General features: G+C 42.7%; 1 pseudogene; it reads left to right on the forward strand.

The window, feature by feature from the left end:
• LOC101445798 (sulfotransferase 2A1-like) overlaps positions 1-15883 on the forward strand; it is a 30592-nt pseudogene extending 14709 nt beyond the window's left edge.
• Positions 15884-17486: the final 1603 nt, after the last annotated feature.

Here is a 17486-nt window from a genome sequence, read left to right on the forward strand (position 1 = left end):
GGGGTCGGTCCAGCTCTGGACAAGGGGTCGGTCCCGCTTGGGACGAAGGGTCGGTCCCACTTGGGACGAGGGATCGGTCTCACAAGGGGTTGCGCGGTTCGGCTGACGGGGTCGCCCGGCGAAGCCGGCGACGAAGGGGTCGCCCGGAGAAGCAGGCGACGAACTGGGGACAAGGGAGGCCAGGCCCTTGTTGGGGGCTCTCAGGACTGGAGGGCGCACGGCAGAAGAACTACCGCGGAGACAAGGTAAACACGCAAGTCCACTTTATTGAGGGAGAGGCAACAGTTTTATAGGGGCTGGGGAAGGCTGATTGGTCGAAGCCACGCCCTGTTCTGATTGGTTGCCGGCGAAAGGTCAGTGGGCGGTACTGGATGGGGGAGGGGTGGTGGTTAGGGATTGGCTGTCGCTGTTGCTGGGGGAAGGGGCAGGGTTTAGGGATTGGTGGCTGCTGTTGCTGGGGTGGAGGGCAGACTTGAGTTTCCCGCCCACGCCTGGCTGTTGCTGCTGTCGGGGGAAGGGAAAAGGGCGGGCTGGATTTTTCCACCCACACCTGGCTGTTGCTGCTGTCGGGGGAGGGGAAAAGGGCGGGCTGGATTTTTCCGCCCACACCTGGCTGTTGCTGCTGTCGGGGGAGGGGAAAAGGGCAGACTGGAATTTTCTGCCCTGTGCCTGCGCAGGGAGAAGGAAGAAGAAGGGTGCCGCCCCACAAGGCATCGGGTGGCGCCATCTGGGAGGAGGGGCGGCCGCGGAAGCATGGCTGCCGAGAAGGGGAGACCTGAGGGCACTCTGCGCCCATGCCGAGCTTCCTTCAGGGGTGGCGGTGAGTCCGACCAGCCACCCTATTATGGGGGCAGCGGAATTAGGCCTGCCGCGGCCGCTCCCCTGCCAGGCCAGCAAACCACACTTCAGCCCGAGGGGTGACCGCAGTAAGTGACTCCTGTATTTTATACATGACTGTTTTGCATAAACACACAGCTTCTCTAATAAAAAAAACAAGATTTTAAATGCAAAAAAAAAAGGTTGATACAAGAAACATTTAGATATGCCCAGATTAAGACAGTGAGAGTGTTATTCTGGCATGCATGAATATGTAAATATACTCATAGAAAGAGGTGGCCTTTATCAAAGAGGGTAACTCAAGTGGAGCTTAACAGCTTTGTTCAATTGGTGCACTTCAGGAGACCTGGAACACCAGGCAACTACCCAAGCAGAAGTAAAATTGGCATTTTAGAGAGTGACAGGATGAGAGGGGCACACATGCTTGCTTGGGGTTTGACGCAAATTATAAATATTGATTTGGATATCTTTTAACATTGGTTATCTCCTTTCCACCTCTCAATCAAATCCAACTGTCTTTGGTTTTCTTTTTACACCAAATTAGCCTTATCCCATTTTGAACATTTTGTAAATGTGCACAACCTAGTCATACTTTCCCCACTTCTCATTTTTATTTCCTCCTGGTATTCCTACCCCTGTGCCTCTGGTTCTTTTTTCACTTTTTTTCTCTTGAATTTTTTTTCCACATTCTGATTCTTGTGTTTCCTAATCTAGGACAGAAGAGGCATTGTAGAGCTGATCAGCCAGTTCTTGAGATGGAAGCTAAGCCCAGAAGAACTGAACGTAGTCCTAAAGAACATATCCTTCCAAGTCATGAAGGATATCAAAATGAGCTATTTCTCTCAATTACCAGATACCATAGTGGATGACAGCAAAGCACAAATGCTAAGAAAATGTGATAGATTTTTCTTGATTTTAGATCATGAAATGAATATGCAATGAATTCCCCTGCTTTTTATTTTTTATTTTAAAGATTTATTTATTTAATTTCCCCCCCTCCCCTGGTTGTCTATTCTTGGTGTCTATTTGCTGCGTCTTGTTTCTTTGTCCGCTTCTGTTGTCGTCAGCGGCACGGGAAGTGTGGGCGGCGCCATTCCTGGGCAGGCTGCTCTTTCTTTTCACGCTGGGCGGCTCTCCTCACGGGCGCACTCCTTGCGCGTGGGGCTCCCCCACGCGGGGGACACCCTTGCGTGGCACGGCACTCCTTGTGCGCATCAGCACTGCGCATGGCCAGCTCCACACGGGTCAAGGAGGCCCAGGCTTTGAACCGCAGACCTCCCATGTGGTAGACAGACGCCCTAACCACTGGGCCAAAGTCCGTTTCCCTCCCCTGCTTTTTAAAGGCAGTTTTAGGAGAGGTGGGGCAAGATGGCATCTGAGTGAGTGCACCTTACAGTCTCTTCTGCGAAGAGGTGGCCGAGTGGGGTTGGAGTCTTGCTGGAGCAGGCTGTCTTGGGGGCTTGCAGGGCAGAGGGTGTGTGGACATTGATTTAGAGAGAGAGTGGCAGAGGTGGTGCTTGCTAAAAGTAGAATTGTGACTTACAAGTACAGAGGTCAGAAGTTGTGGGCTGGTGGGACTCTTCCCCGTGGGGTTGGTGGCCGCGGTGTTTTCTGAGAACTGTCAGTTGTGTGGTGGTGTTCCTGGGCCCCATGGTCCCTGGATGCATGATCCCCAGGCCAGTGTCCCTTGAGTCCCCATAGCCCGTGTTCCATGGACCTACATGCCCTGGGTCTGCAGAGTCCCGTACTTCCCTTTCCCAAGTCCAGTGCTCCCAGAGGTCCAGGATTGCCCTAGCCCTCTGGTTTTAGAATGACTCCATGGGTGGGAGGGATTCAGTTGGGGGTGCAGTAGGGGGGCCTGGATAGTATAGGTTTGATTTTCTGGTGTTCCCCCCCCCTTTTTTTTTTTTTCTTGTGCTTGGAGGAGCATACTGGCTGGCTTGGGGAAGAGTCTGGGAAGAGAAGAGTGGTGAATCTGCTGAGAAAGCCTGATTCACCTAAATACCCTGGGATAGGAAACTTGGCCTGGGAGAAAGTGGAGTCAGAAAATTAACAAGCCCTCTCATAGCACACCTAAAGGAGAGGGACTGTAGGAGGTGTCTTTCCAAGCTTCCAATAGCATACTTGGGGTTCCTGATGAGGTGTGGGTGCTCTCTCTCTCTGGAAATTAAGAGTCATTGTTTACTGTGCAGAGCTGATTCAACAAGGACCCACTTGAATCTCCTACCGGACCTCTCAGGCAGCTTTACTGGTGCCTGGGAGAGAGGGAAGTGAGGAAGGGAGAAAAGGGGGAATGTCAGATCCCTAAGCATTATATTTAACTACAAACAGGATTCTTTGCTTGAAACGTTCCCTAGTATTTGGTAGGTTTTTCCTTGATTTTCCTCCCTCTTTATCCCTCCAAGGCCCTTTTTGCTTTCTTTTTTTCTCTTTTTCTTTTTCCTGCTTACTTCCCCACTCCCTTTTGTCACTTTTATTCTTTTTCTCTTCTTTCTTATTCTTCTTACATTAGGTGCTACAGGGAGAGCTTCACATTTGCTGTATTTCCTCATCCTCCATTTGCTCTTTTGTGGGTGTATTGGTTTTGGTCACCAACACTGTCCCCTTTCCTCTACATCCTTCTATCCTCCATCATTGATTGTTTCTCTTACATTACACCTCTGTTTGCCCCCCTATTTTTTTCACTTTTTATTACTAATACCTTTGTTCTGTTTTCTGCCTTATATTCACTCTTTATATTATTGTCCTCTCTTTTCTCTTTCCCTCTCTCCTGAACACACAAACCTTTTAATACATACTGTATTCCTCCCCATATTCAGATTACCATCTCATTTCACATACTCAACTTTTCTTGCTGTTATAGCTCTACATAGCTTACATGAGTATAATATCCGTTCTCCTATATCTCACATGGTTCTGTTAATATTTACTATCAATACTACTACTATTCATTTTCTTTTCTTACTCCTTTTGCTTTCTCTAGCCCTAATATTTTCCTTCAAGTGAACTTAGCCAACAAGGAAATAGAATAAGAACAAAGTGACATAGAGAAGACTTAACATGCATGCAAAAACAACAACTAATTAAACTCCAAAACTGACAAAGAAGCTAAGCAACTGACTAAACCCACCAAGATAAAATGATGACCAGACAGCAACAAAAACCTACAAACCAAACCAATAATCAAGAAAAGATTCCCCAATCCAATGAACAAACTAAAATTGAGGAAGAGGAACAGTGCATTGAACAAGTAATTGAAGATCTCAAAACATATATTACGGACCAATTGGATGAGGTGAAGGAAAAGATAAAGAAAATGAAGAAAATTGTTGTAGAGAATACAGAAGAAATTGCAATCATACACAGAAATATAATGGATATGATGGTGATGAGCAGCACAATTCAAGAAATCAAAAATACACTCTCAGCAAATAACAGTAGACTCGAAGAGGCAGAGAAGAGATTAAGTGATGTGGAAGACAGTACCTCTAAAATCAAACAGATAGTAGAACTGGTTGATAAAAGGATAGAAAAAAAATCCAGCAGGGGCTTAGGGACCTGAATGACAATGCAAAACATGCAAACATACATATTATAGGCATCCCAGAAGGAGAAGAGAAGGGAAAGGGGACAGAAGAGGTGATGGAAGAAATAATGGCTGAAAATTCCCAAACCTATTGAGGGAGATGGATGTACATGTCCAGGAAGCACAATGCATCCTAAACAGCATAAATCCCAGCAGGCCTACCAAAGACTTATACTTGTCAAGTTATCCAACACTCAAGACAAAGAAAATACTAAAAGCAGCAAGAGAAAAGAGAACCATCACATACAAAGGAGGATCCATAAGATAAAATGCTGATCTCTCATCTGAAACCATGGACGCAAGAAGGCAGTGGTATGGCATACTCAAGGTACTAAAAGAAAAAATTTTCAAACTGAGAATACTCTATCCAATGAAGTTAGCATTCAAAAATGATGGAGAGTTCAAAATATTCACAGATAAACAGAAACTAAGAGAGTATGCCAACAAGAATCCTGCCCTTCAAGAAACACTAAAGGGAGTTCTGCAGGAAGAAAGACTGAAACAGGAGAGGCAGAGTTGGAGGAAAGTGTAAGAGCAACAAAAAAGACAAAAAGAGAAGAAAAAAAACAAAATATGACAAACACAAGTTCAAACAAAATATGGCTAGCATAAATAATTCCTTGAAAGTAATAATACTGAATGTCAATGAATTAATCTCACCTGTCAAAAGATTCAGACTGGAAGATTGGATCAAATATGACCCATTTATGCTGTCTACAAGAAACACATCTTAGACCCAGGGATTCATGGAGGTTGAAAGTGAATGGCTGGAAAACAATCTTGCAAGCAAACAATAACCAAAAAAGGCAGGAGTAGCTATATTAATGTCAGACAAAATAGACTTTAAATGCGAAACAATTGTGAGAGACAAAGGATACTATATATTAGTGAAAGGGACAATCTCTCAAGAAGAATGAACAATCATAAATATTTATGCTCTTAACAAGGGCACCTCCAAATACATGAGGCAAACATTGGAAAAACTAAGTGAAAGAAAAGATGCCTCTAAAATTATAGTGGGGGACTTTAATACACCACTATCAACTCTGGACAGAAAATCTCAAAAGAGAATCACTAAAGAAACAAAATATTTGAACAGTATTTTAGAGGAGCTGGACATATACACATCATTACACCTGAATACAGCAGGATATACATTTTTCTCAAGTGCACAAGGATCATTCTCCAAGATAGACCATATGTTAGACCACAAAGAAAGGCTCAATGAATTCAGAAAGATCAAAATCATCCAAAATAATATCTCTGACCACAGTGGAGTGAAGCTGGAAATCTGCAAGGGCCAGAGGCCCAAATTTCACACCAAGATATGGAAATTAAACAGCACACTCTTAGAAACACAGTGGGTGAAAGAGGAAACCTCAAAAGAAATTAATAACTACCTTGAAACTAATGATAATGATAACACATCAAAGTTTATAACATATCAAAACTTATGGGATGCAGCAAAAGCAGTATTGAGAGGGAAACTTATAGTCATAAATTCATGCATCAAAAAAGAAGAAAGAGCAAAAATTGAAGAACTAACTGCTCATTTGGAGGAATTAGTAAAAAAACAACAAAGTAACCCCACAGGAAGAAGAAAGAAAGAAATAACAAAGAGCAGAAATAAATGAAATAGAAAATAAGAAAGCACTTGAAAAGATAAACAAGACCAAGAGCTGGTCTTTGAGAAGATCAATAAAATTGACAAACCCGTAGTGAGACTAACAAAGAAAAAAGAGAGAAGATGCAAATACACAAAATAAGTTATGAGAAAGGAGATATCACCAGTGACCCCACAGAAATAAAGACTATCATAAGAGGATACCTTTAAAAACTATACACCAACAAAAAGGACAATTCAGAGGAAATGTACAAATTCCTAGAAACACATAAGCAGCCTATATTGATGAAAGAAGAAATTGATGATCTCAACAAACCAATCACAAGTAAAGAGATAGAATCAGTCATTAAAAACCTCCCAACTAAGAAGAGCCCAGGGCCAGATGGCTTCACAGGTGAATTCTACAAAACATTCTGGAAAGAAGTAACACCAATCCTGCTGAAACTCTTCCAAAAAATTGAAACAGAAGGAACATTACCAAACTCATTCTATGATGCCAACATTACCCACTACCAAAGCCAAACAAAGGTACCACAAGAAAGGAAAATTACAGACCAATTTCTCTAATGAACCTAGATGCAAAAATCCTCAACAAAATACTTGCTAACCATATTCAACAACACATTAAACAAATCATACACCATGGCCAAGTGGGATTCATTCCGGGTATGCAACGATGGTTCAACATAAGAAAATCAATTAATGTAATACACCATACAAACAGATTGAAGGAAAAAAACACATGATTATATCTATAGATGCAGAAAAAGCATTTGACAAAATTCAGCACCCTTTCTTGATAAAAACACTCCAAAAGATTGGAATACAAGGAAATTTTTTTAAATTGATAAAGAGTTTATATAAAAAACCCACAGCCAACATTGTTTACAATGGTGAAATCCTAAAATCCTTCCCTTAAGATCAGGAACAAGACAAGGATTCCCACTCTCTCCCCTTCTATTTAACATTGTCTTAGAAGTACTTGCTCGAGCACTGAGGCAAGAACCAGATATAAAAGGCATTCGAATTGGAAAGGAAGAAGTCAAAATTTCATTATTTGCAGATGACATGATCCATACATAGAAAACCCTGAGAGGACTACAACAGAGCTTCTAGAACTCATAAATGCATTTAGTAAAGTTGCAGATTATAAGATCAATGCACAAAAATCAGTAGCATTTCTGTACACCAATAATGAGCAAACTCAGGAGGAAATCAAGAAACAAATACCATTTACAATAGTAAATAAAAAAATCAAATAGCTAGGAATAAATTTAACTAAAGATGTAAAACACTTATACACAGAGAACTACACAAGACTGAAAAAGGAAATCAAAGAAGAACTAAATAAATGGAAGAATATTCCTTGTTCTTGGATAGGAAGACTAAATATTATTAAGATGTCTATCCTACCAAAACTGATCTACACATTCAATGCAATCCCAATAAAAATCAACACAACCTTCTTTAAGGAACTAGAAAAACTAACTATGAAATTTATTTGGAAAGGAAAGAGGCCCCGAATAGCCAAAGACATATTGAAAAAGAAAAATGAAATTGGAGGAATCACACTACCTGACCTCAAAACATACTACAAAGCTACAGTAGTGAAAACAGCATGGTATTGGCACAAGGAGAGACACACAGGCCAATGGAACCGAATTGAGAGTTCTGATATAGATCCTCATATATATAGCCATATAATATTCGATTAAGCCACCAAACCCTCTGACCTGGGAGAGAATGGCCTATTCAACAAATGGTGCCTGAAGAACTGGATATCCATATGTAAAAGAATAAAAGAGGATTACCATCTCACACCTTATACAAAAATCAACTCAAGATAGATCAAAGACCTAAATGTAAGACCCAAGAAAGCAGTGTAGGAAGCATATACAAGACCTTATAATAGGAAATGGCTTCATCAACTTCACACCAAAAGCACGAGCAGCAAAACAACAAATAGATAAATGGGACTTCCTCAAAATTAAAGCCTTCTGCACCTCAAAGGAGTTTGTCAAGAAAGTGAAAAGAGAGCCTACACAATGGGAGAAAATATTTGGTAAACATATATCTGATAGGAGACTTATAACCTGCATATATAAAGAACTCCTATATCTTGAAAATAAAAAGATAAACAACCCATTTAAAAAATAGTAAAAAGATTTAAACAGACACTTCTCCAAAGAAGAAATACGAATGGCTAAAAAGCACATGAAAAAAACGCTCCAAATCTCTAGTTATAAGGGAAATGCAAATCAAAACTACAATGAGGTACCATCTTACTCCCATAAGATTGGCAGCTATGAAAAAAACAGAAGACTACAAGTGCTGGAGAGGATGTGGAGAAATGGGAACACACATCCACTGCTGGTGGGAATGCAGAAGGATCCAACCATTCTGGAGGACAGTTTTGTGGTTTCTCAAAAAACTAACCATAGATTTGCCATATGACCCAGCAATTCCACTGCTGGGTATATACCCAGTAGAACTGAAAACAAGGACACAAACCGATATACGCACACCAATGTTCAAAGCAGCATTGTTCACTATTGCCAAAAGTTGGGAATCAACCCAAGTGCTCATCAACAGATGAATGGATAAATAAAATGTAGTATATACATACAATGGAATACTACTCGGCTTTAAGAACAAATACACACAAACACACGTGATAACGTGGATGAATCTTGAGAACCTTATGTTGAGTGAAGCAACCCAGGGATTGAAGGACAAATACTACATGACCTCAATGATATGAAATAAGTAAACCAAGCTGCCTCAGAGAGCTAGAGACTGGATGATAGGCTTACAGGAAATCGGGGGGTAGAAGAAGGCTGTAAGCTGACACCTATATGGGTGAAATCAATGATAAGCTGGAAGTATTTGTACAAGGAAGGGATAAAATGGGGGCATAGGGTTACCTTTGGGTGGGGTTTTGTGGGCTTGAGGAGGGCTAGGGATGGGAGGATGGGTAATATTGGCCAAGAAATTGGGGGGAGGGTTGGGCAACATATGAACATAGGAGATTGTCAGGTATTTGGTTGAGAGTATAATGCTGAGAAAACCTTTTCAAAAATATAATAAGGAAAGTTACCTGTTTAAGATGCTTAAAGGGGATAATCTGACACAGGACAGGTTCCTAGGGAATATGTGAATGCTCATTTTGCTATAGTGGGTTATATCATTGGATAGAGACCCATTAATGAGAGTGAAGGTATACCCACATCCTGGGGAGGACTGAGGCCATCAAATAGAGGGAACTGTATCTCTCAATAGAAATGGTGGCTCCCAGGGCATTAGGGTACTTGAGCATGTCAAGCCCTCAACATTGTTGCAAGTATCTCTGAACATGGCCCTTCAAGCAATGAAGACTGACTGTCACTGTGGGCAGTGACATGAAAAAAGGGGAGGGGGAAAGAGGTTTTGAATAGATGGAACCAATGTAACTGTGGGCAATAGAAGTGTTTCACAAGAGTACGCAAGGATGGATGTAAGACGTAAAATTACACCAAAAATATATAGGGGCTGACAGGCTAAAATGTAAATCATAATGTAAAACATAAGATAACTAAAAATTTAGAAAATTGTATAGTCTAAAATATAAACCACAATGTAAACACAAATGTTACCTTGTTTGAAAGCTATTGTCTCAATATCTGTACACCAGTTTCAGTAAATATTGTATGAATATGTATAAAGATTATTGCTGTGGAAGGGAAAAGGTTTTATATTGGATATGTGGGAGTACTGTATATTGTATATATGAATTACTGTGATCTAAAACTCTTGTGAAGATAAGCTTAATAATTAGAAAAAAGAAAAGAAAAAGATAGGACGTAGACACTGAGGAAAAGACGGAAGTAGTTGCCTTGCCAAGTTGCATACAGGGCAACACTTATTGCAGTGATGGAAGGTAAAACATCAAAAACAAAGCTTTTGCATTTTTTAATTTTTTGATACCCCAATTTATTTTTACCTTAATTTTTCCAAGTTAATGTGTATTCTATATCTCTCCTCTAAACTCATCACCATATTCAATTTTACTAATAAGGGAACCTGGCATTATATTGGGCTTCACTTTTCAGGAAGTTTTGGATCACAGAGAGGTTCAACAATGGCAGAGGAGGAATATTGGTGTGGGATGTTATTGACAGGGGACACATGGTTGGCAGGGAGTTCTCCAGGGCATATATCCAGGGTACATAAAAATGTTTGGATATTTTCATAGTGGATACAATTAAAAACAACAACTGAGAGAGTGCTGAGTTCCTAGCCAGGGGAGCTCTATCACAGTCCCTAAAGGAACAGCAACAATCCCCCAAGTGCAACGGCAAAGACCAAAAAAGAAGGAAGGTCCAACAATGAATCCTTGATACTAATGAATATGCTTGTCAGCCTGTGCACCTGATATAAGAACAAGGCCTACAACTGCAGGGTGCCTAAGAGTTACCTCATGAGAACCTCCATGTTGCTCAAATGTGGCCAGTCTCAAAGCCAAACTCAGCATGTAAATGCGTTTCCTTCCCCACAGCGTGGGACATGACTCCCGGGGATGAGACTCCCTGGCACCGAGGGACTACTACCAAGTACCAGCTGATGATATAACTAGAAAATGACCTTGAATACAAGGGTCAACTTGGACCAGCAGAATATCTCAGTCTACATATAATACCAGGAGTTAAAAATGCTTTTTGACCTGAATCAAGGGGGAAATGGAAAGGACAAATGAGTTTATATGGCTATGAGTCTCCAAAAAAGAGCTGTGAGGTTATCAGAGGGGTCACTCTTATGCAAACCTCAGCAGAGTCCCAGAGACAGATAAAGTAGCTACAACCCTGGTTATTAGTTCTTCTGAGGGCTACAGAGACCCACGGGTTCTATGGTCATGACAGAAGGAGTTCAGTGCCATGTCAGTTGGCCCTTCTTTGGAGTTTATGTTTCTATGTGATGGAGCTGGACTCAGATGTGATCTAAGCCCACAAGCCTCTCCTGTTATGTTTACCAGAACTGTAGTTGGTGCTGGGGTTTAATACATACCCAGAGGATCTGAATCTCTGGACTGACCATATGATAGCCAGGCTCTGAGCCTCAACAGACTTCAGCTCCTACACTCTGGTTTATTGGACTTACACCACTCAGCCAACATGGAGTTGAAGAAGGTCAACCACCACACCAGGGAGCCAAGAGAGCCTACAACTGAAAGCAGGAGGATTGCATCCAGCATCCATGTGGAATCTAAGCCCCCGCTTGATATAGATGTGGAGTGGACACAACCAATCCAAGTTCCACAGGATGGAGGAATAGAATATGGATTAGAGTGGACTTACTAATATTCTATTCATGAACTATTGTGGTTAGTAATTGAAAAAAATGTGGCATTGGTGTGGAGAAAGTGGCCATGGTGGCTGCTGGGTGTGGGGAACGGGAGGAAGAGATGAGATGTGGAGGCATTTTCAGGACTTGGAGTTGTCCTGAGTGGTGCTGGGGGGACAATTACTGGACATTGTATGTCCTCCCATGGCCCACTGGATGGAATGTGGGAGAGTGTGAGCTATGATGTGGACCACTGACCATGAGGTGCAGTGGTGCTCAGAGATGTATTCACCAAATGCAATGAATGTCTCATGATGATGGAGAAGATTGTTGCTATTGGGGGAGGAGTGGGGTGAGGGAAGTGGGGGGTATATGGGGACCTCATATTTTCAGAATGTAATAAATAAATAAATAAATAAAAAAGAGAAACTTAATAATCAGGAAAAAAAGAAAGAAAGGAGGAAGACACTGAGGAAGAAATGGAAGAAATTGCCTTGCCACTGTACATACAGGGCAACACCTGTAGCAGTGATGAAAGGCAAAATGTCAAAAACAAAGCTTTTTCATTTTTTCATTTCTTTGATACCCCAATTTATTTTTCCTTTATTTAATTTTTCTAAATTTCTCTGTATTCTATATCTAACCTTTAAACTCACCACTATATTACATTTTTCTATTAATGGAACCTGGCAATATATTGGGCTTCCTTTTTGAAGAAGGTTTGGACTACAGAAAGGTTCAACTATGGCAGGGGAGGAGCACTTGTGTGGGGTGTCACTAGTGGGGGGGCACACAGTTGGGGGTTCTCCAGGGCATGTATACAGGGTACATAGAAAGGTTTGGATATTTTCATAGTGGTTTCAGTTGGAAATGACAGATGAGAGAATGCTGAATTTCTGACCAGGGGAGCTCTATCACATTCCCCAGTGGAACAACAAGAATCCCCCAAGTGCAATGGCAAAGACCAATAAAGATGGATGATCCAACGATGAGCCCTTGATACTGATGGCTCTGATTATGAGCCTGTGTTCCTGAAATATGAACTAGGCCTATAGCTGTGGGGTGCCTAAGAATTACCTCCTGAGAGTCTCCATGTTGCTCAAATGTGGCCACTCTCTAAGCCAAACTCAGCATGTAGATGTATTGCTTTCCCCCCAGTGTGGGACATGACTCCCAGGAATGAGCCTCCCTCGCACCGAGGGATTACTACCAAGCACCAGCTGATGATGGAACTACAAAAAGACCATGAACAAAGAGGTTAACTCCGACCGGCAGAATATCTCAGCCTACATGTAATATCAGGTGTTAAAAACTGCCTTTTGACTTTGGATGTAAAGGGGGAAATGGAAAGGACAAGTGAGTTGATGTGGCTAAGAGTCTCCAAAAAAAGTCGGGAGGTCATCAGGGAGTGATATTTATGCATGCCTCAGCAGGGTACCAGAGACAGCCAAGGTAGATGGAAACCAAGGTGCGGTTCTCCTGAGGGCTGCAGTCGCCCACAGGTTCTATGGTCAAGGCAGATGGCTCTGGAGTTCAGGGCCATGTCAGTTGGCTCTACTTTGGAGTTTGTGTTCCTAAGTGTGATGGAGTGGGACTCGGATATAACCTTTCTACACATGCCTCTTCTGTTACTTTTACCAGAACTGTGGTTGGTGTTTGGGTTGGTGTATACTCAGGAGGCCTGAACTCTGAACTGTCCTTGTAACAGCCAGGCCTTGGGCCTCAGCAGACTTGTAGCTCCTGCCCTCTGGTTTCTTGGACTTACCCTGGCCAGCTGACAGAGAGGTGAAGAGGGTCAACCACCACACCAGGGAGCCAAGAGTGCCTACAGCTGCAAGCAGGAGAATTTCATCCATTGTCCATGTGGAATCTAAACCCCCTCTTGATGTAGAGGGGGATTGGACATAGCCATCCCAGGTCCACAAGATGGAGGAATAGAGTATGGATTAGAGTGTACTTACTGGTGTTCTGCTGGGGAACTATTGTGATTAGTAAGGGAAGAAATTGTAGGAGTGATGTGGAGAGGGTGGCCATTGTGGCTGCTGATGGTCAGGAGAAGGAAGAAGATATATGGTGTGGGGTCATTTTCAGGATTTGGAGTTGTCCTAGGTGGTGCTGCAGAGATGGATGCTGGATGTTGTGTGTCCTGTCATGGCCCACTGGATGGACTGAGGGAGAGTGTGGACTACAATGTGGACCACTGTCCATGTGCTGCACCAGTTCTCCAGAATGTATTTGCCGGGTGCGGTGGATGTGCCACAATGATGGAAGAATTTGTTGATGTGGGAGGGTTGGTGTGGGTGGGGTGGAGGGTATATGGGGACCTCATATTTTTTTAATGTAACATTTAAAAGAAAATAAAGGGGAAACGGACTTTGGCCCAGTGGTTAGGGCGTCCGTCTACCACATGGGAGGTCCGCGGTTCAAACCCCGGGCCTCCTTGACCCGTGTGGAGCTGGCCCAAGCGCAGTGCTGATGCACGCAAGGAGTGCCGTGATACACAGGAGTGTCCCCCATGTAGGGGAGCCCCACGCGCAAGGAGTGCACCCGTAAGGAGAGCCGCCCAGCGGGAAGGAGGGAGCAGCCTGCCGAGAAATGGTGCCACCCACACTTCCCGTGCCACTGACGACAACAGAAGCTGACAAAGAAACAAGATGCAGCAAAAAAGACACAGAAAACAGACAACCGGGGGAGGGGAGGGGAATTAAATAAATAAAATCTTTAAAAAAAAAAAAAAAGAAAAGAAAGAAAATAAAAATAAAAATAAATGTGGTTTTAGTGAGCTATATTCATACTCCATACAATCCATCCAAAGTGTAAAATCAAGGGCTCTCAGTATAATCACGAAATTGTGCATTCATTATCACAGTCCATTTTAAGGCCTTTCGTCACTCCAAAAAGAAAACCTCCCTACCCCTTACTCCTCTGCTTTAACTGACATTTTAGGACATGGAAAAAGGGTAGTATTTGAATCCTGAAATCAGCATGCATCATCTGAAATCTAAAAATTTAAGGAATGATTAGGTATTGGAAAAGGGGGTAGGAACAACAGATTGTGTGTCTCAATGCAGTTGAACTTTTGGGGTAAACTGAATGCTAATGTGAATGATGTGGAATGTAGAAGCTGGACCGGAGAGTGGGTTATGGGGCACTGAGATGATTGTAGAGCAAGAGACCTTAGGAATAAAGCGGCCTTGAGCTGAGTGGCTTACAAGGAGAAAAATATGATCATGCAAAGACATTCGGTCAAAGAGCAGCAATCCAGTCTGTTAGAAGGATTATTATATGGAAATTGAAATCAACATGATTTCTGTAATAATTTGTTACAGAATTCCAGTGTGCTTGAGCTAGAATCTTCATGGAATAAGAGGTTGACCTGATGGTGGTAGAAAGCAGAATGGAGAGATACACTGGGTAGTACAGCTGGTTGCTATGTGATTCAAAAGTGAGAGGGATTCAGATGTGGCTCAACCAATTGGGCTCCTGACTACTATATAGGAGGTTCAGGGTTTGATGCTCAAGGCTTCCTGGTGAGGGCAAGCTGGCCCACACGGCAAGCTGGCCTATGCAGGAATGGGGCCCTCCACAAGAGTGCCTCCTCACATGAGAAAATCTGCCCAGCACAAGAGTGCCAGCTGACCCGGAGAGCTGGCGCAGCAAGATGATGTGATAAGAGACACAGAGGAGAGAAAATAAAAAGACATAGCAGAAAAGGGAAGCTGAGGTGACATAAGAGAGTAATCACCTCTCTTCAACTCCAGAAGGTCCCAGGTTCAATTCTTGGAGCTATCTAATGAGAATACAAGCAGACACAGAAGAACACACAGCAAATGGACACAGAAGCTGACAATGGGGGGGGGGGGGAATGGGAAGGTGGAATCAATTTTTTTTAATCTAAAAGAAAAAAAAGTGTGAAAAAAATTGGCCTGGAATCAGAAGTGAGTAGCAAGAATACCCTTTCTACCTAGATGGTCAGACTTAAGTGTGGTTTGGGAGAAAAAAACAGCTGTTGTCTTACAGAGATGTGAATATGAATGAGGTGTACATGTAAATCTTAAAACATCACCTGGCATGTAAGAATTACTTAAGGTGTGTCAGATATTATTGTTGTTGTTGCCTTATGCCTTTCAATCCTCACAATATTACTATGAGGCAAGTGTTAGGGAAAATCCTATTTAACATTTGGCAAACTTGAGGCTAAAGTAGATTATGCAACCAGATGTCTGGGGCTAGAAATGATGGCTGTCTGACCCCAGACAGGAACTTCTTAGTCACTCTGCTGTACTGCCTACAATTTCAGGTCAGGGTTCACGACAGAAGGCAAGAAGGGATAGACATAGGAGGTGGTATGTGGTCTTGAGATCCTATTTATACATGTGATGTAGACTCATTCTTTGTATTTAACAGGAATTACCGGGGACTGGAAAAATCACTTCACAGTGGCACAGAGTGAAACTTTCGATAAAGTATATGAAGAGAAGATGGCAGGGCTTCCATGAGAGGCTTTCCCATGGAAATGATGAGCTCATGTTTCTGAATCTGATGTGACTATGGACCTCCTTCCTGTCCCATGCACAGGCAGGGCAGCTGAAGCACAACCTCAATCAATGCATTCAGGATGCTTCAATCATGTAATGCAATTATGCATCCAATAATTGAAAACAACCAAGTGCCTCATTAATTGTGTGGCATACTCCCTTCAATAACTTATGTAGGGGGAAGCGGACTTGTCCCAATAGATAGGGCATCTGCCCACCACATGGGAGGTCTGCAGTTCAAATCCCAGGCCTCCTTGACCCGTGTGCAGCTGGCCCATGCACAGTGCTGATGTGTGCAAGGAGTGCCGTGCCATGCAGGGGTGTCCCCCACATAGGGGAGCCACACGCACAAGGAGTGCACCCCATAAGGAGAGCTGCCCAGTGCAAAAGAAAGTGCAGCCCAAGAATGGCGCTGCACACATGGAGAGCTGACACAACAAAATGACACAACAAAAAGAAACACAGATTCCCAGTGCCACTGATAAGGATAGAAGCAGTCACAGAAGAACACACAGTGAATGGACACAGCAGACAAGCTGGGGGGGAGGGGGGGAATAAAAAATAAATCTTAAAAAAATTCAGACATAGAGAAAAAGAATATCTTAAAACATACATAAATTTTACCCAGGTTGAAAAATAAAAGGAGGGAAGCAGACTTGGCTCAACAGATAGAGCGTCCACCTACCACATGGGAGGTCCATGGTTCAAACCCAGGGTCTCCATTACCCGTGTGGAGCTGACCCATGTGCAGTGCTGATGAGTGCAAGGAGTGCTGTGTCACGTGGGGTGTCCCCTGCATCAGGGAGCCCCACGTGCAAGAAGTGCACCCTGCAAGGAGAGCCATCCAGTGCAAAAGAAAGTGCAGCCTGCCCAGGAGTGGCACCGCACACACAGAGAACTGATGCAGCAAGATGATGCAACAAAAAGAGATACAGATTCCCGGTTAGGCCGTGGACACAGAAGAACACACAGTGAGTGGACAGAGAGAGCAGACAACTGGGGCAGGGTGGGGGAAGGGGAGAGAAACAAAAATAAATATTTTAAAAAATAAAAAAGTAAAAGGAAATACTTTGCAATATTTGTGACTTGTGTACTAGAGTAAGAAAAGAAACATTATATACACCATTACCATGCTTTCTGTAACCATCACCAATCCCACTTCTTTCCATCTTTTCTACACTATTAACAATTACTCTGAATTCAATGTGCATATTTTTGTACTAGATGCTTTGGTGGTGCCTTGTTCAGGTATCAAAACCAGGTCATCTATAGTCTAATGTTCCTGGATAATTTCAACCTAACAGGGGGCATCTTTCCAGAAAGATATATCTTCCCCAGGTCACCCAGAAGCCAGTGAATGATTGACACAGAAGGGCCAACATTGTGAGGTAATTTGTGAACTACACTCCATGTAAGCCACTCAGTTCAAGATACATACCCTAAGCCCTTTTTTCCTAAGGTTTATTGTTCCTCAATCATCAGAGCCCCATAGCACCCTCTCAGATATAGTTTCTACATTCCACATCATTCACATTAGCATTCAATTTCCCCAAATAGTTCAATTCCTTTGAGACACTCTGTTGTT

Source organism: Dasypus novemcinctus, chromosome 18, assembly GCF_030445035.2.
Source record: "Dasypus novemcinctus isolate mDasNov1 chromosome 18, mDasNov1.1.hap2, whole genome shotgun sequence".
Lineage (NCBI taxonomy): Eukaryota > Metazoa > Chordata > Mammalia > Cingulata > Dasypodidae > Dasypus > Dasypus novemcinctus.